General features: G+C 43.4%; 1 long non-coding RNA gene across 3 annotated transcripts in view; it reads left to right on the forward strand.

The window, feature by feature from the left end:
* Positions 1-16648, forward strand: part of LOC138855240 (uncharacterized) — a 218532-nt gene that overhangs the window by 175265 nt on the left and 26619 nt on the right. For 2 of the 3 annotated variants that reach the window (XR_011394429.1, XR_011394431.1), the window contains one exon: positions 9021-9131. The exons of the other annotated variant lie outside the window; for it this stretch is intronic. This is a non-coding gene — a long non-coding RNA (uncharacterized lncRNA). The remainder of the gene's footprint in view (positions 1-9020; positions 9132-16648) is intronic. 3 annotated transcript variants of the gene reach the window in all.

The raw sequence follows: 16648 nt of genomic DNA on the forward strand, positions 1-16648 counted from the left end.
TATTGCACACGTTTTGCTCATCACCTTTCGGCTCATTACATCAGTGACGTGAAGACGAATAAATAAGTCTCCCAGTTCCTGGGATATGGGAGAAATTTAGGTTCTGTCAGAGGACGGGGAAGACAGTTCCCGTTCTTTGGATGAAGAACCTTCAGTAATGTCATGAACGACTGTCAGCGAACACAAGAATGGACAGGTGACTCGAACCGTGGTACCGACAAGTAGCGGGTGCAGCATTGTGCCGCTGAGCTACAAGGCTTACAATAGGAATAATTCACAGCCTCGTAGCTCAGTGGTAGAGCGTGCTGGATCTGCTACATGCCAGGGCCACGGTTCGATTCTACGTCCATTCCGTTGTTTATTCGTGATAGAGCATAAGAGTTTAAAAAAATCTTATCCCTAAAATTACGTCATCAAATCTGATTGTTTCCTGTTTCCCAGGAGCTGTATAACCCCTGTAGGTTTAGCGCCACTCCGTGAATTAAGAACTAATTGGTAAACCCCTGCAGTGGAGGCTTGATCCTACGTGCGCTGATTGCCACCAGATCTTGGATCAGTTAGGCTGTTGGTGAAAGCACACTTGAAAAAGTACACTAGGCGGGTTGGGTTAGCGTTCCCACGCTGGCTGTATCGTTGGAAAAATTATGTACACATGCTGAAGGAGCTTACAGGGGGTGTGTGAGAGAATCTTGCAGGGGGGGGGGAGAGCAGGCGAGGGGTGGGGGGGGGGGGTCGTGGACTAACAGAGCATCAGCAAAACGAAATGAATTGAGGTCGCCATAGTGGTAATTAATCATTTTTTTTTTTTTTGAGATGGGCAGAAGAGAGGAGAATTAAGCCAGTTAGAGAAGGCAGGAGGAACGACCACTTCAAAAGGCCTTGAGAGCATCAATGACCTGTAATTTGGTAAAAGCGCCGACCATAAGCACCCGACAAATGGCAGAGCAACTAAGGTTTAAATATCTGTTCCTTTTTTCTTCCATGAAGACTCACAATACTGGAGCAGACCTAAGTGGGCTGCATTTTAAATTTAAATAGGTTGAAGCGCCCACAAATTTTTTTTACGGGTAATGGACTAGAACATCATTAGTCTACGCTGGTTTTTCCTTTTGTCACAATTCTCACATAAGCTTAAAGATCTGTTTGCATGGCCGCCGATTAAGATTAATTTCGGTCATTCGTTTCGTCATGAATAACTGATTATTCAGGAGCACAAAACAACCTTGAAAGACGCTTACCCAGTAATCACTTGTAGGTGAGAGCGACGCTATGTAACACTGGACTCTCCCGGTGACTTCCTTCAAAGGATATTACCTTGATTCTGACGAAGAATTCAGACCTGGTTGTCTTTGGTCTCTGTATAACCCTTGCTTATTTAGCGCTTACCCAAGAGTATAAAAATAATCTTGTGGTATTTTCCCTAAGGTGGTCCCTAGGTATCAATGACTTACCGGAATTTGCATAACAATATACTCGATAAAGAAATTATCTGGATTGGTATTGGTGGCCATGATAGTGGTCAGATGACGCGATAACCTGGAGTCTAGCTTAACCCACTAAGTCTTCAAGACGAGAAGATTAGTCTCTCGAACTGATGCCATTTCCGTTGCGATTACAACCAGAGATCTCCCAGTATGACAGACAATTTAGAATAGTTTTGAATTGCATGTTTTCTGATAAATTTTGCGTTTAAGCAGAGTCAAATTGTGCAAATCGCCTGGGATGATGCAGATAATGGTACTTGAAGACTCGTGAGGCGGCGGACAGCAGCGCACTCGCAGGCGATTCATCATTAAGTGTTATTGTGGCGCTGAAGAAAGGCGTTCCATGTACCGGTGACGCTGATAAGCGCCTCGCAGGACTGATTACTACGCTGCCTTTGTGGCGGAGCTGACGGCCCTGCTGGATCTTACACACCTAACCCATCAACCACTACCTGCTTTTCTTCCTCCTGCTTTTCTTCCTTACGTTTCTACTGTTCCTTTTGTCCCCCCTGATCCAAGCCTAATGTTTCTGCTTTTTCTGCTTGGGCTTCTGCTTTTCCATCGGCTAGTACTCATCACCTTTGGTTTAATTTTCAAGGGCCACCTTCTCTCTCTTGCCGTTTCTGCTCGTCCTGGTGTTTTCTGCTTTAGTCTGTTGTTTGAACTGCGCGTTCTTTTACAGTTTCAACTCCTCCTTCACTTATTCCTCTTGTATCTCCTGATACTTTTGATTTTCTCCAAACACAGATTCGAATGACTCTTGGTCCATGACTAACAGTAACATCGTCTAAAGAATTCCGGGTTAAATCTGCTCATTCAAAACATTTCTCAGCTTCGTATATTCATTGAAGGATACACAGGAAACCTCTGGTGTAACTTAGTGTTTGTAGTAAACTGTGATTTGTGGAAGGATGCAACGTATCTTGTTGCAAGCTTACGGAAGGCAGCAATAAATCTTGTGAAAGCTCTGATGTGTGGAAACTGGCAAGATACCTTCTTACAACCAGTGTTTTTTTTCCGGAGATATATATATATATATATATATATATATATATATATATATATATATATATATATATATATATATATATATATATATATATATATATATATGTATGTATAGCAAATACAATGTAAAACAGATTTTGCTACGATAGGCGGAGGGAAGAGCCAGTTAGAATACTTCTGACGAAGCGAGTTTCTTGGTAATTCGTTGTGTGTACGTGGTGGTGATGGTGGTGGAACAACTCATGATCATGGTAGTGATCATATACATTGAGTAACTGCACCAGTATGGCACCATGCAGCTAGAGTAAGCCACATCTGAACGTTCATGTAAGCTCTCTCGGATCTATATCTCTCTCTGAGATATCTCTGACTGAGGGGAGAAAAAGCTACTCTGAACACACTGGAAGTAAAAGATAGGTGTGAGCCACAAGAATATCAGGAACTATTTCCTCAGTCTCGGGGTAATCTGGAAGACAAATGACCTCGGCGAGGCAGTAATGGATGCAGGCACCATACATAGTTTTAAGAGCAGGTACGATAAGGCCCACGAGGCTAGGAGGGAGTGAATCTAGCAAGCTGCGAGGAGAGGTGAGGTCAGGAGCCCAAACTCGACCCTTGAATGCATGTGGGATAGTACACACACACACTGCGGCTGGAGCTACAGATAGTCGATAAAATTTCTATAAGATACAACAAGTAACACTGGTAATAATATTTATTTCTGAAAGTACATGGTAAAACTTATACAGACCATAGCTGACATCAGTGACGTACTATATAGAAAACCCCTTGTTATGCAGAGCATTTCGGGCAACCAGATATACTAAGCAAATTTCCTAAATTTGCTTGTAACAGATAAGTGAACTATAGATATGTAGATATAAATCCATATATATTCCTGTTAACCCTTTGGGGCCTAGTTCCTAGGCCTTTTGTGTATCCACATGCTCTCGCGCTACCGTCCACAGGATGGATATGGGGTGCACAATAAACTAGCCACTTCGGTGGCAAAATCTAATCTAATCTCTTTCGGGCAAGTAAGACACAGCAACACAGACCTGCAGAAGTATTTGATAGAACACAGGAAGAAAATTTTAAAATGATCGTGGAACGATTGCTCTCATTCTATTGTAAATAAGAAGTAGAGGCTGACTAATAGGCTGAAAAGAGGCGGTGGTAGTTAATTACGTGAATGAAGACGTAGTAAAAAGTAACTGTATACATGGGAAAGTGGTGAAGGCTTTTGTACATGGAGAGGAAGGAGGATGAGGGCGGCTCCACACATGTAAACACTCCATCAGCAGAGTAAAAAAAATCAGATGCTTATCCCAGGAGCTGTGAATCGAACCCCCCGCAACTGCAGCTAAGTCAACACACTCGGATTCACGGATTCACTCAGGAACGAGCGCACGTGCGTGAACGCCTCACGACGCATGATGGCCATGAAAGAGGCTTTATGGCGATAACCTCTGTGATATACACTCCAGTGATCAACCAAGTTGTTTGTGGAAGCACAAGCATGAAACAATCACACAGATCATAGAGGTAATTCCAGGTGCAATTCCCTCATAAAACGTGTTATTAAAGAACCACTTCTCTCCAGACTTCAGATTCCAGGAGCCTGTCATCTGCCTTCTTATAATTCCAGGAGCACCTTGTAAATACTGTAATTCCAGGAGCGCCTTGTAAATACTGTAATTCCAGGAGCACCTTGTAAATACTGTAATTCCAGGAGCGCCTTGTAAATACTGTAATTCCAGGAGCACCTTGTAAATACTGTAATTCCAGGAGCGCCTTGTAAATGCTGCAATTCCAGGAGCGCCTTGTAAATGCTGCAATTCCGGGAGCACATTGTAAATTTTGTAATTCCGGGAGCACCTTGTAAATTCTGTAATTCCGGGAGCACCTTGTAAATTCTGTAATTCCGAGAGCACCTTGTAAATACTGTAATTCCAGGAGCACCTTGTAAATGCTGTAATTCCAGGATCACTTACTTTTTTAAGTTTACAACTCCAAGACACTTTCCTTCTAAGCTTAGAATTCCACAAGCATACCATCTCTTGTTCATAATTATAATTTGACTTTCATCAATCGCAAGGTTCTCTCCTCTTTATTTGGTCAATAACTAAGGCCGCAAAGTAGAAAAAAAAACTGCTCTGGAGGTAAATTTTAATTACTGCTGCAAAGTATTGTCCAGAGCTGGACTTCAGAGAGAACACACTTAAATAGGCGTAAGAGACATATGAACACTGATGCCCTGATGTTAAGCTCAAGAGGTCACGGGAGAGATTAAAAGGGAAAAGATCAAGGGGTGAGCGGGAGATGAAGTCAGGGAGGTAACAAGAGAGAGAGAGAGAGAGAGGGGGGGAGTCAGGGATGGATAAATTCTTTAATGTAAGAATCATGGATGTGAACGATGGGTCCAGCTAGCGTGTAACATTGTTATGCTCGGTGGTCTCAGAAAGGTAAATGGAGGCCGCCTTCAGGTTCCTGCGTTTGATTCTATCATCTTCCTGAAATAGTTTGTATTAACCTCCCTCGAAGTTCGTAACGTAGAAATAAATATTCGCTGCGGTGGATGACATACCTTGTTGACATCATCCATCCTTCACGCATATTTATGTTCTTTAAGTACCTCCCTAATAAACAGAAGTGGTACACTTGAATGGGACGTTAACCCCAGTATGCAGCACCACTGGGAGGCGAATTACAGGTGTACACTCTCCTAGCAATACCTTTTAGCAAGTTCCCACTCTATACACCCTCACTAGGTGAACAGGCGATACCTAATAACCATTGCTCAGCCATAAGCTTTTAAGGAGAGTCCGTGTCTTACTGCATCCCCATACTATTCTGCAGATCACTATAGTAGTGGCGAGTCCTGATTAATTTTTTGCATAAAAGCCATGTCTACGTTGACCTTGGGGAAAGCAAGGGTGATAGATGCAGCTGTTTGTCCAGTGGGGGCAGCGCTGTATGACGTTTGTAGGGAAATGGAGGCAGTGGTCTATTTTGGACCACTTCCTAGGAGTAGAGCAAACAATGGGCTTGTTTCCTTACTCAGGTTATCCATGTTAACCCACCAGTAAAGTGGGTACCTGGGTGTTAGTCGACTAGTGTGGATCGCATCCTGGGACAAAACTGACCTGATTTGCCCGAAATGCTCTGAATAACAAGCGGCTTTCTATATAGTAGTATGTCATTGATGTCAGCTATGGTCTGTATACCTTGTACTTGTAGTAAATAAAGATATTGATATTTATAAGCTATCTAGCCATTTCACCAGCCCACCGTTCTTACTCCTCGCCTCACGCCCGCCCTATAACACCTACGCACACCCAAATCTACCCTCACGCATTCACACTCCCCCAGACTAACTCTTCCAAACCCACCCTCTGTCCCACGCAATCCACCCCCTGTCCACCCAATCCACAGGTCACTCTTCTACCCACCCTCGCGTATGGGGAAGTCACTGTGTACAGTAAAGACTGCACACACTGGAAATATAAACACATATGCAGTATAATGTGATCTTTTATTGACTACGTTTCGCCCACACAGTGGGCTTTTTCAAGTCACACACAGAACTACCTGGGGTGTGACTTGAAAAAGCCCACTGTGTGGGCGAAACGTAGTCAATAAAAGATCACATTATACTGCATATGTGTTTATATTTCCATTGTGTCGGTATTTTATACCATTTATTTCCACTGTGCACACACATTAAAGGCAGCAACTGTAAATGCAGTGATGGCAGCCTGTGTATAGTGCAGGCGGAGGCTGTGAATACAATGTAAGGGATCGACTGTGTTTATAATGAAGGCAGCAACTGTGAATGCAATGAATAAAGGAAGATGAGGGGGGTGGGGGTTGAAGAGTGCTGGTAGCTTGGCTTAAAATTTCTCCACCGTCATTCTGTGTCTTCATTTACATAGATATTTGAACACAGTTATTACAGCGATCGAAGCTCCATAAAGGCGCTTCCCACACCGATACAACCAGTGTATTTTATCCCCTAACTGAGACGGCTGTAAGATCTAAAATGTTTTTGGGAAAGGGCAATCAAGCTGCTGGACTCAAGAGGGGATTACATGGACGCCGAAGAGGCTCCGGTCGTTTAAAATTCAGACTACAAGGTTGGATTCAATTAGCGAGCATGGCTACGATGCTACATTGTTTTGTGGATGCCCCGGGTTCAGGAGTCTATAGTGTGATAAGGGTGGTGGTTTTCTAACGGCACCGCCCTTTCTCCGCCCAGATCCGCCCCTTTGTCCCACCCCACCCACTTTCCGCCCAGTACCCACTATACCCAGGTTACAACACTAAACTCCCTGGTACACCCACCTTCTCTTCCTTGACTATTACCGCCATTCCTTGCATCACCTTGACTACCACTTTTGAGTCTTCCACTGCCCTTCGACCACCATTATCACTTGCACTACCACTTTAAGAACCACCACAATTACCACTCAACCGTCATGGCTAACCCTGGTACCACCAGCCACCACTTGTGCTACCACAATCACCACCAGTCACTTGTGCTACCACAATCGCCACCAGTCACCACTTGTGCTACCACAATCGCCACCAGTCACCACTTGTGCTACCACAATCGCCACCAGTCACCACATGTCCTACCACAATCGCCACCAGTCACCACTTGTGGTACCACAATCGCCACCAGTCACCACTTGTGGTACCACAATCGCCACCAGTCACCACTTGTGGTACCACAATCGCCACCAGTCACCACTTGTGGTACCACAATCGCCACCAGTCACCACTTGTGGTACCACAATCGCCACCAGTCACCACTTGTGGTACCACAATCGCCACCAGTCACCACTTGTGGTACCACAATCGCCACCAGTCACCACTTGTGGTACCACAATCACCACCAGTCACCACTTGTGGTACCACAATCGCCACCAGTCACCACTTGTGGTACCACAATCGCCACCAGTCACCACTTGTGGTACCACATTCGCCACCAGTCACCACTTGTGGTACCACAATCACCACCAGTCACCACTTGTGCTACTACAATCACCACCAGTCACCACTTGTGCTACCACAATCACCACCACCCATTAACTACCATAATCACAATAAACCAAATTTCATAATGCTAAGCATAATTTATTGCATTGTCGGACCCAAGGTGCTATCCCGTCTGTGCATCGTCAGACGCAAGGTGCTATCCCGTCTGTGCATCGTCAGACGCAAGGTGCTATCCCGTCTGTGCATCGTCAGACGCAAGGTGCTATCCCGTCTGTGCATCGTCAGACGCAAGGTGCTATCCCGTCTGTGCATCGTCAGACCCAAGGTGCTATCCCGTCTGTGCATCGTCAGACCCAAGGTGCTATCCCGTCTGTGCATCGTCAGACCCAAGGTGCTATCCCGTCTGTGCATCGTCAGACCCAAGGTGCTATCCCGTCTGTGCACTGTCAGACCCAAGGTGCTATCCCGTCTGTGCATTGTCGGACCCAAGGTGCTATCCCGTCTGTGCATTGTCGGACCCAAGGTGCTATCCCGTCTGTGCATTGTCGGACCCAAGGTGCTATCCCGTCTGTGCACTGTTAGACCCAAGGTGCTATCCCGTCTGTGCATTGTCGGACCCAAGGTTCTACCCCGTCTGTGCATTGTCAGACCCAAGGTTCTACCCCGTCTGTGCATTGTCAGACCCAAGGTTCTACCCCGTCTGTGCATTGTCAGACCCAAGGTTCTACCCCATCTGTACATTGTCAGACCCACGGTGCTATCCCGTCTGTGCATTGTCGGACCCAAGGTTCTACCCCATCTGTGCATTGTCAGACCCAAGATTCTACCCCGTCTGTGCATTGTCAGACCCAAGATTCTACCCCGTCTGTGCATTGTCAGACCTAGGGCGCTACCCCGTCTGTACATCGTCAGACCCAAGGTGCTACCCGTCTGTACATAGTCAGACCCAAGGTGCTACCCGTCTGTACATCGTCAGACGCAAGGTGCTACCCGTCTGTACATCGTCAGACCCAAGGTGCTACCCGTCTGTACATCGTCAGACCCAAGGTACTACCCGTCTGTACATCGTCAGACCCAAGGTGCTACCATGGGTCTGACAATTTAAATACAACGATTTAAATACAATGAAATACATTTTTTTCTGTAAGTTCAGAATTACTTTTCCTTGTAAAATTATTCGCAAGGCAGTGAAAGATAAGATAATCGGTCTCCTCAGCCTGATAAGATTAACGTACTCTATTATTTTATTGCATCTTCTTGTAAGTTACAGGTCTTTTTACGAACAACGTAATTTCAAAACAGTGTGTATTCACCTGTATCTGGCTGGAGAGGGTCGATTCACTGCTCCTGGCCCTGTCCACGTGTGAGAATACTTAATCTTATCTGCTTTAACCGTAAAACCACACCCAATTATACTGTTTGTTCCGTGATTCCACTTTGGCGTCCTCACTTACTGAAATCTAAATTAAATCTTAATTAAAAAAAAAGTCTCGAGTTGAAGAGCTTTTATTAATTTCTTTTTTGCAGGAGTTTAAAACAAACACAGCCTTGAGGTGCTTATCTACCTTAAAGTGCCTGCTGGGAAACACCTTGAAGGCGACCCTCGCTTAAATAATAACACTTCTGCTTGAAGACTCGGTACGTTATTGTAACATTGTGTGGTCTCTGTCTCTGTCTGTCTGTCTCTGTCTCTCTCTTTTCTCGTCTTTTTGATATATATATATATATATATATATATATATATATATATATATATATATATATATATATATATATATATATATATATATTTATATATTATATATTTATATATTATATATTATAATATTACAGCTTCAGGGAGAACCTTGAGTTTTCCCTGAAGCAAGTTTATTCTTTTCTGAGGATGAGGGTCCCTAAGACAGTTCTAGAGGTGGTACCTCCATATATATATATATAAATATATATATATATATATATATATATATATATATATATATATATATATATATATATAAATTTGTATTATAGCAGAATTCGCAGAAGTGGCGAAATATTCTTAGGTTGAAGGAGACTCGAACCTACACACCTTGGAACCAGGAACACAGTGCTCTACCATCGTACCACACTGGTCCAATACCTTGGCGCCCAACTAACGCTAGACGTTTCGGTCCAAGGCAGCCAGCTTTCAGGCAGGTGGCTTTCAGCTTTTCATCTCGTTCGTAGATTCGAGTCTCCTTCGACTTGAGATTAGTGTCTGTGAATATTTCGCCTGTTCTGCGAATTCTAAACATTGTAAAACTCGAGGATTGCCCCAAAAAAGTCAGTAACTGATTTCCATTGAGTCTTTTTATTATTTATACAATAAAGGAGACAATATCTTATATAGGAGATATACTAGGAATAAGGTGAATTGAGTTATTTACATGTGTGTTGTAAAGTAAAAGGACACAAGTGCAACTAATGTGACATTTTATTGTGGCAACGTTTGGCTTTATCAAGCCATTACAAACAATACATGGACACAGAGGGTATATAAAGGCTCAGAGTGAGGTGCAATACTAGTGAGGTACCATTTCGATGTTCACTAGTGGTAGTAGTAGTGGTAGTGACAAAAGTAATGCAATATGGTAGAGCAATTAATTCGTACATGAGTAAAAGGATATAAAAGCTATTACTTGGGTAACATAAAAATAGGTTGGACAAATATAGACTGGAATGAGGAAGCTTGTTTCAGTGTTCACTCTCTGTGCTTTGTGTAGTATAACAGGAGAGACTATGTGATGGCAGGGTTTACTGTTTTCAGGAGGATTCTTGCTAAGACTTCGGAGATGGTGAAGCTGCCGTTGTTTTGTTTAATTGTATTCGAAACAGCGATCAGTGCTAATTCGAGGCACTTGCGTCTGCGGAAATTAGTTTCTTTGATCACTAATTGGGCGTCTCTGAATTTCATGAGATGATTGGTGGAATTTCGGTGTTGTACACAGGCGTTGTTCAAGTTATCGTTCCTACATGCGTAAATGTGTTCATTGAGGCGGGTGTCGAGGTTTCTTGCTGTTTCACCTACGTAAATCTTGTCACAGCCTCCACAGGGTATAGTGTAAACTCCTGCATTGACTAGTTCGTGGTGTTTGGATTTTGTCCTGGTTAGATCCTTTATTGAAGTGCTAGAAGCGATGGCGACTCTGGTGTTAGCTTGTGAAAGTACTTTTGAGACGTTCAGTGCAACCTGGCTGTTGGGAAGAATTATAACTTTGTTGGGAGTGGTGTTGATGCGTGGAGAACTAATGATCTGAAGAACTCTTTTCTTGCAGTCTTTGATGAAGTTATAATTCTTCCCAACAGCCAGGTTGCACTGAACGTCTCAAAAGTACTTTCACAAGCTAACACCAGAGTCGCCATCGCTTCTAGCACTTCAATAAAGGATCTAACCAGGACAAAATCCAAGCACCACGAACTAGTCAATGCAGGAGTTTACACTATACCCTGTGGAGGCTGTGACAAGATTTACGTAGGTGAAACAGCAAGAAACCTCGACACCCGCCTCAATGAACACATTTACGCATGTAGGAACGGTAACTTGAACAACGCCTGTGTACAACACCGAAATTCCACCAATCATCTCATGAAATTCAGAGACGCCCAATTAGTGATCAAAGAAACCAATTTCCGCAGACGCAAGTGCCTCGAATCAGCACTGATCGCTGTTTCGAATACAATTAAATAAAGCAACGGCAGCTTCACCATCTCCGAAGTCTTAGCAAGAATCCTCCTGAAAACGGTAAACCCTGACATCACATAGTCTCTCCTGTTATACTACACAAAGCACATTACAGAGAGTGAACACTGAAACAGGCTGCCTCTTTCCAGTCTATATTTGTCCAACCTATTTTTATGTTACCCAGGTAATAGCTTTTATATCCTTTTACTCATGTACGAATTAATTGCTCTACCATATTGCATTACTTTTGTCACTACTACTACTACTACTACTACTACTACTACTACTACTACTACTACTACTACCACTAGTGAACATCGAAATGGTACCTCACTAGTATTGCACCTCACTCTGAGCCTTTATATACCCTCTGTGTCCATGTATTGTTTGTAATGGCTTGATAAAGCTCCTGGAGAGCGAAACGTTGTCACAATAAAATGTCACATTAGTTGCACTTGTGTCCTTTTACTTTACATATTGTCGGTAATTCTACCAACTTTATTACATGTGTGTTAGCTAAAGATATAAAAAATCATTCTCCTCCCTTTCTGTAGCTACATTCATTAGGAACATTTTCACTCTTCTTGAACTGGTTCATGCTATGACTGGCTTTGACACTGGTGAGCAGTCTGTTCCATTCCTTTATTGCTGTACAATAAAAGGTGTTTGTAGCCTGGCCACTGACTATGGGTACTACAAAGTTGTGCTCTCTCCCCCTAGTACTATGATTGCTTCGGTTCTCAGCCTTGACAAAACTGGCAGCAAAATATTCTGGACACTGTGAGTAATTTTATAACCTTGATTTAACCTCCATTGTTTTACTGTCTTCAACATTCACCATATCCAATTGTTGTAATTCATCCTGGCCTACATGTTCTCTGGGACACAGGTCCAGGATGAATCTTGCCATTTTGTTTTGGGTGATTTGTAGTATATCTTTCAGTTTTTATTCCCCCCCCCCCAAGGCAGAGTACCAAGAAAAGTAAGCGTAATCCATATAACATTGTATAAGGACCAGACATAGGGTCCTGCGAGCCTCGGTAGACACTGTGCTTGTCTGTAGAGGAACTTCAGTCTGGCATTCGCTTTCTTTACTACACTGTTCCCTATCAATTCTCTTGACATGCATGGGTCGAAGGGGATTACCAGATATGTTACTGAGGAAACTGAAGTGATGGGTTCCCCATCACACCGGCCATTAAAATTATTTAACCCTACTGTTTCGTGGCAGAAGAGTATGGCTTCCGTTTTCCCGAGGTATAACGATAGTTTGTCTACTAGCCATATACAACTATGAGGAATTACACATGTACAACACCTGGGTATCTACTGTAGAAGTTTCGCCATCCAGTGCCTTTATCCAAACAAATTCAAGAACATAACTGGAAGACAGAACTATATACAGAAGATGAAGTAGTCAGTCCCTCAGCCTTGGAGTTGAAGGGACTGATTACCTCATCCTTTGTGTATAGTTCTACTGTCTTCCAAGTATGTCCTTGAATTTGTATTGATAAAGCCACTGGATGGCGAAACGTCTACGGTAGATACCCAGAGGCTACACATGTGTAATTCTTCATCCTGTCGGTGTTGTGTAGCATGTACATATAGAACTATGTACGTTACACACACAACCCACACAAAAACAAACTCCCCCGTAGTTGTTTCGCGTAGAACTACATTGTTTATATTTTTCATTATGTGCGGAGTAAAATTGGAAATAAAGTGGGTTTGCATGTCTAGTTAACCCCCAGAAATTCAGCTTATAGCTCTGCCTGATTCTCTGTGTAGCTGCGTCCTGGTTGGTGCTCAAGATTAGAAGCCAGACTTAACCTGAATACCGTCTTTCAAGCTTAATTTGGTCAGCAAACCAATTTAACTTCAATAACTTGCCTGAACACCATCGGTATTATGAAAAAAAAAGCCTTCCTTAAGTAAATGTTTCATTTAGACTTGACAGATTGACTGAGACACACGCATGCACGCACTCGCAAACTGCCCGGAACTAAGGCTCGACCCTCTGCAACCACACAGACCAGTACAAAACTTCACGCAAACACGTACATATACACACACACGCTACATTCCATCAAAGCAAACCTCCTCTATTACCCGATCCGTGATAGCACTCAGTCCAATAAAACGCAGCATTTTCCTACAATTACCCTGTGAGGTTCGTGAGTGGAGGAGGAGCCACTGGATATCATTTACAAAGGCGCGCATGTGTAAAATTTATTTGAAGAAGCATACTAACAAACAAAGAGCTGGCTGGGCCAGGCTTGCCAACCTAGATACTAGTTCATTCACCCAAACGAACTGGACAGGCAAGTTGTATGGTGCACACGCACGCACGCATCTGCACATGTGTGCACGAATGCGCAAGCATAGATATACTCACACGAATTGTAGTCCGAGGCCAGGATGAACGCATTACTCGCTCGCCACACATTACTACTAGCTCGCCACACCACACATTACTCCTACTCTCTCGCCACACATTACTACTACTCTCTCGCCACACATTACTACTACTCTCTCGCCACGCATTACTACTACTCTCTCGCCACACATTACTACTACTCTCTCGCCACGCATTACTACTACTCTCTCGCCACACATTACTACTACTCTCTCGCCACGCATTACTACTACTCTCTCGCCACACATTACTACTACTCTCTCGCCACACATTACTACTACTCTCTCGCCACACATTACTACTACTCTCTCGCCACACATTACTACTACTCTCTCGCCACGCATTACTACTACTCGCTCGCCACACATTACTACTACTCGCTCGCCACACATTACTACTACTCGCTCGCCACACATTACTACTACTCGCTCGCCACACATTACTACTACTCGCTCGCCACACATTATTACTACTCGCTCGCCACACATTACTACTCGCTCGCCACACATTACTACTAGCTCGCCACACCACACATTACTACTACTCTCTCGCCACACACAACTACTACTCGCTCGCCACACATTACTATTCACTCTCCAAACATTACTCGCCAAACATCACTACCATAAGACTTGCTACAAACACTTCGTCACACACACACTCCCGGTTGCTGCTGCTGCTGCTGTCCTGCAGCCTCGTCTAGGTCATCCAGCTCTCGTGTTTTCCACATGAACTTGGTAAGTGCGTATGCGTGACGTCAGTGGGCTGTGGCAGCAGCCATGTCAGGAAGGAACGTCAGCGCTGACAGCCCCGTCAGCGGTAATTGTGGCGCTGATGAAATAATTACCATCCAGATTTACCTAATTACACTGTTTGTTTTCGTGCTGGTCGGGCTTTTAATTAGCCTGGGCTTGATTACAGGGCGCGCAGCCCCTCCCCCCACAGCACTTTAAGAAACTCGTACAACACGTCAAGCCACAATGCTTTCAAGAACGGAATTCACCTTTACTTTAAGTGTAATCTCGCCTCTGCTACTTCCAGGTGCTTGTGATTTTGTTCCCTGGAGCGTGTTCTAATTATTTCGTTAACAACCTGACATGAAGCAGGAGCTCTTGAGTTGATAGCATGTCAGAATTTTATCGTCTGTCATATTAATTCACTACTATCAACATTCATTATTCACTGTATTTCTGGGCGTTTGGACCTGATCGTGTTGGGTTCTTCGTCCCTTTAACAGTGTGTTGGGCTCCTCAAAGTTCCTCTGTCGGTGTGTTGGGTCCCTTTAGGTACCTGTCAGTGTATTGGTGCCTTGGTCATTTTGTCAGGGTATTGAGGCCCTCCAAGCCCCGCTGTCAAGGCATATTGGCAAGACTTAACCCAAGACACTACTTGGTATACATTATCTTAGATATTCGTGACGTAATAGCACAACCATGGAACCCTTGGCGTTCTCATTATACTTCAGTATTATGATAGCCTTCAACGAATTATAGACTGTTAATTTCGGAAATCATAGTGGCAGGCTCTATCACTGTGGCTCAAATTATAGAGGGGGATAAGAAGGTATTAAGTGCGAACGTCGGCCAGTCCAATTACGCCCCGTTGGTGGCCCTGTCGGGAATTTTGTTTATCTACTCAATACTGTTTGTTGTTGGCTCGTGTTTGTGTGTGTCGCGCCTGTGTTTGTGTGGCGCTTGTGTGTGGGGATGGGAGTTTACTTACTTTGCTTATTCATGTATTAGATTATGAATCTAAATGTTAAAGGAATGCAGTTACAATCCTAAGTGGATATAACATGAGCATAAATAAGCACATTTACAGAGCAACTTGCTATGTGCAGAGGCTGATATTGTATTACCCAGGCATAGGCTTGGTTACAAGCACTTCTGGCAGCATCGTGTATACAAACCTAATGATAATACTAAATGTAAAGTCTACGGTCAGACTTGTGGCCACTTTCTTGAACAGTGTGCATGATTGCCCAGTTATTGAGGAATATAGACGGTATAATAAGCTGTCTCTGGGTATCGTGTTAGTGAAAATAAGATACCAGACATTTTGAACAAGTATCCCAAATTTGCTGGTCATGGATGATATGCGTGTTAAAGTATTCCCAGACGTAATTTCGAGGACCAGTTCCCAGGCCTTGTGAGTATCCAAATACTCTTGCGCTACCGTCCATGTGATGGATATGGCCTACACGAAAACTAGAAGTATATGTATGTATATGCTAAAAGTTTACGTTAATTCTTATTTTAGTTAAAGGATTCTGGACTGGCGGTGAGGTGACATGCAGCCTTAATGACCCTCGTGTGGTCGATAGACATCAAATCCAATTAACCAACTATCATTACTCAGTTTTCACACATGCGACAGGAAATAACACTTATCAATAAAATACCCATTTTCTTCACGCATGCAACAGAAAACAAGTCTGACCAACAAAACAATAGTAAGCCGTTTTCTTCGCACATGCGACGGAAAACAGGTTTTGCCAGCGATAAAATAGTGTACCCGTTAATCTTCACACACTTGCGACAGAAAACAGGACTTGCCAAGAATACAATAGTATACCCAGATTATCGTCCACACCCGCTGCCTGTCTATAACCACGAAGCCAGGAGAATAAATTTCGGAATCTCCCTCTTTACATATCTAAAATTAAATCAGCTCTGTTCCATCATCCTTATTATTGTGTGTTTATCGCCAATTTTCTGCTATTTCACTGATGTTCAATTGATCGCAAGGAGGTTTTACAGAACCTAAGAATAGAGTTCACTGTGTCTTGTTGTGTCATGGTGGATGAATATAGTGCTTAGTAAGTTGACGGTGTTGATTGTACTCAACTGTTCAATTTTTTCCCTCCTCCCCCATTTCACCTCACCCTCCTATTGGGGCCAGGATATTACAAGGTCGTTAATGGTCGTCTGACCTTTTATTAAGTAATTTATTTAAGTAATTTTCAGGTTACGATGTACGATGATTGTATTTGCCTAAATTTGTGTAACTGTATCTGTTGGTAACGCACTCGCCTCATGG

Source organism: Cherax quadricarinatus, chromosome 86, assembly GCF_038502225.1.
Source record: "Cherax quadricarinatus isolate ZL_2023a chromosome 86, ASM3850222v1, whole genome shotgun sequence".
Classification (NCBI taxonomy): Eukaryota; Metazoa; Arthropoda; class Malacostraca; order Decapoda; family Parastacidae; genus Cherax; species Cherax quadricarinatus.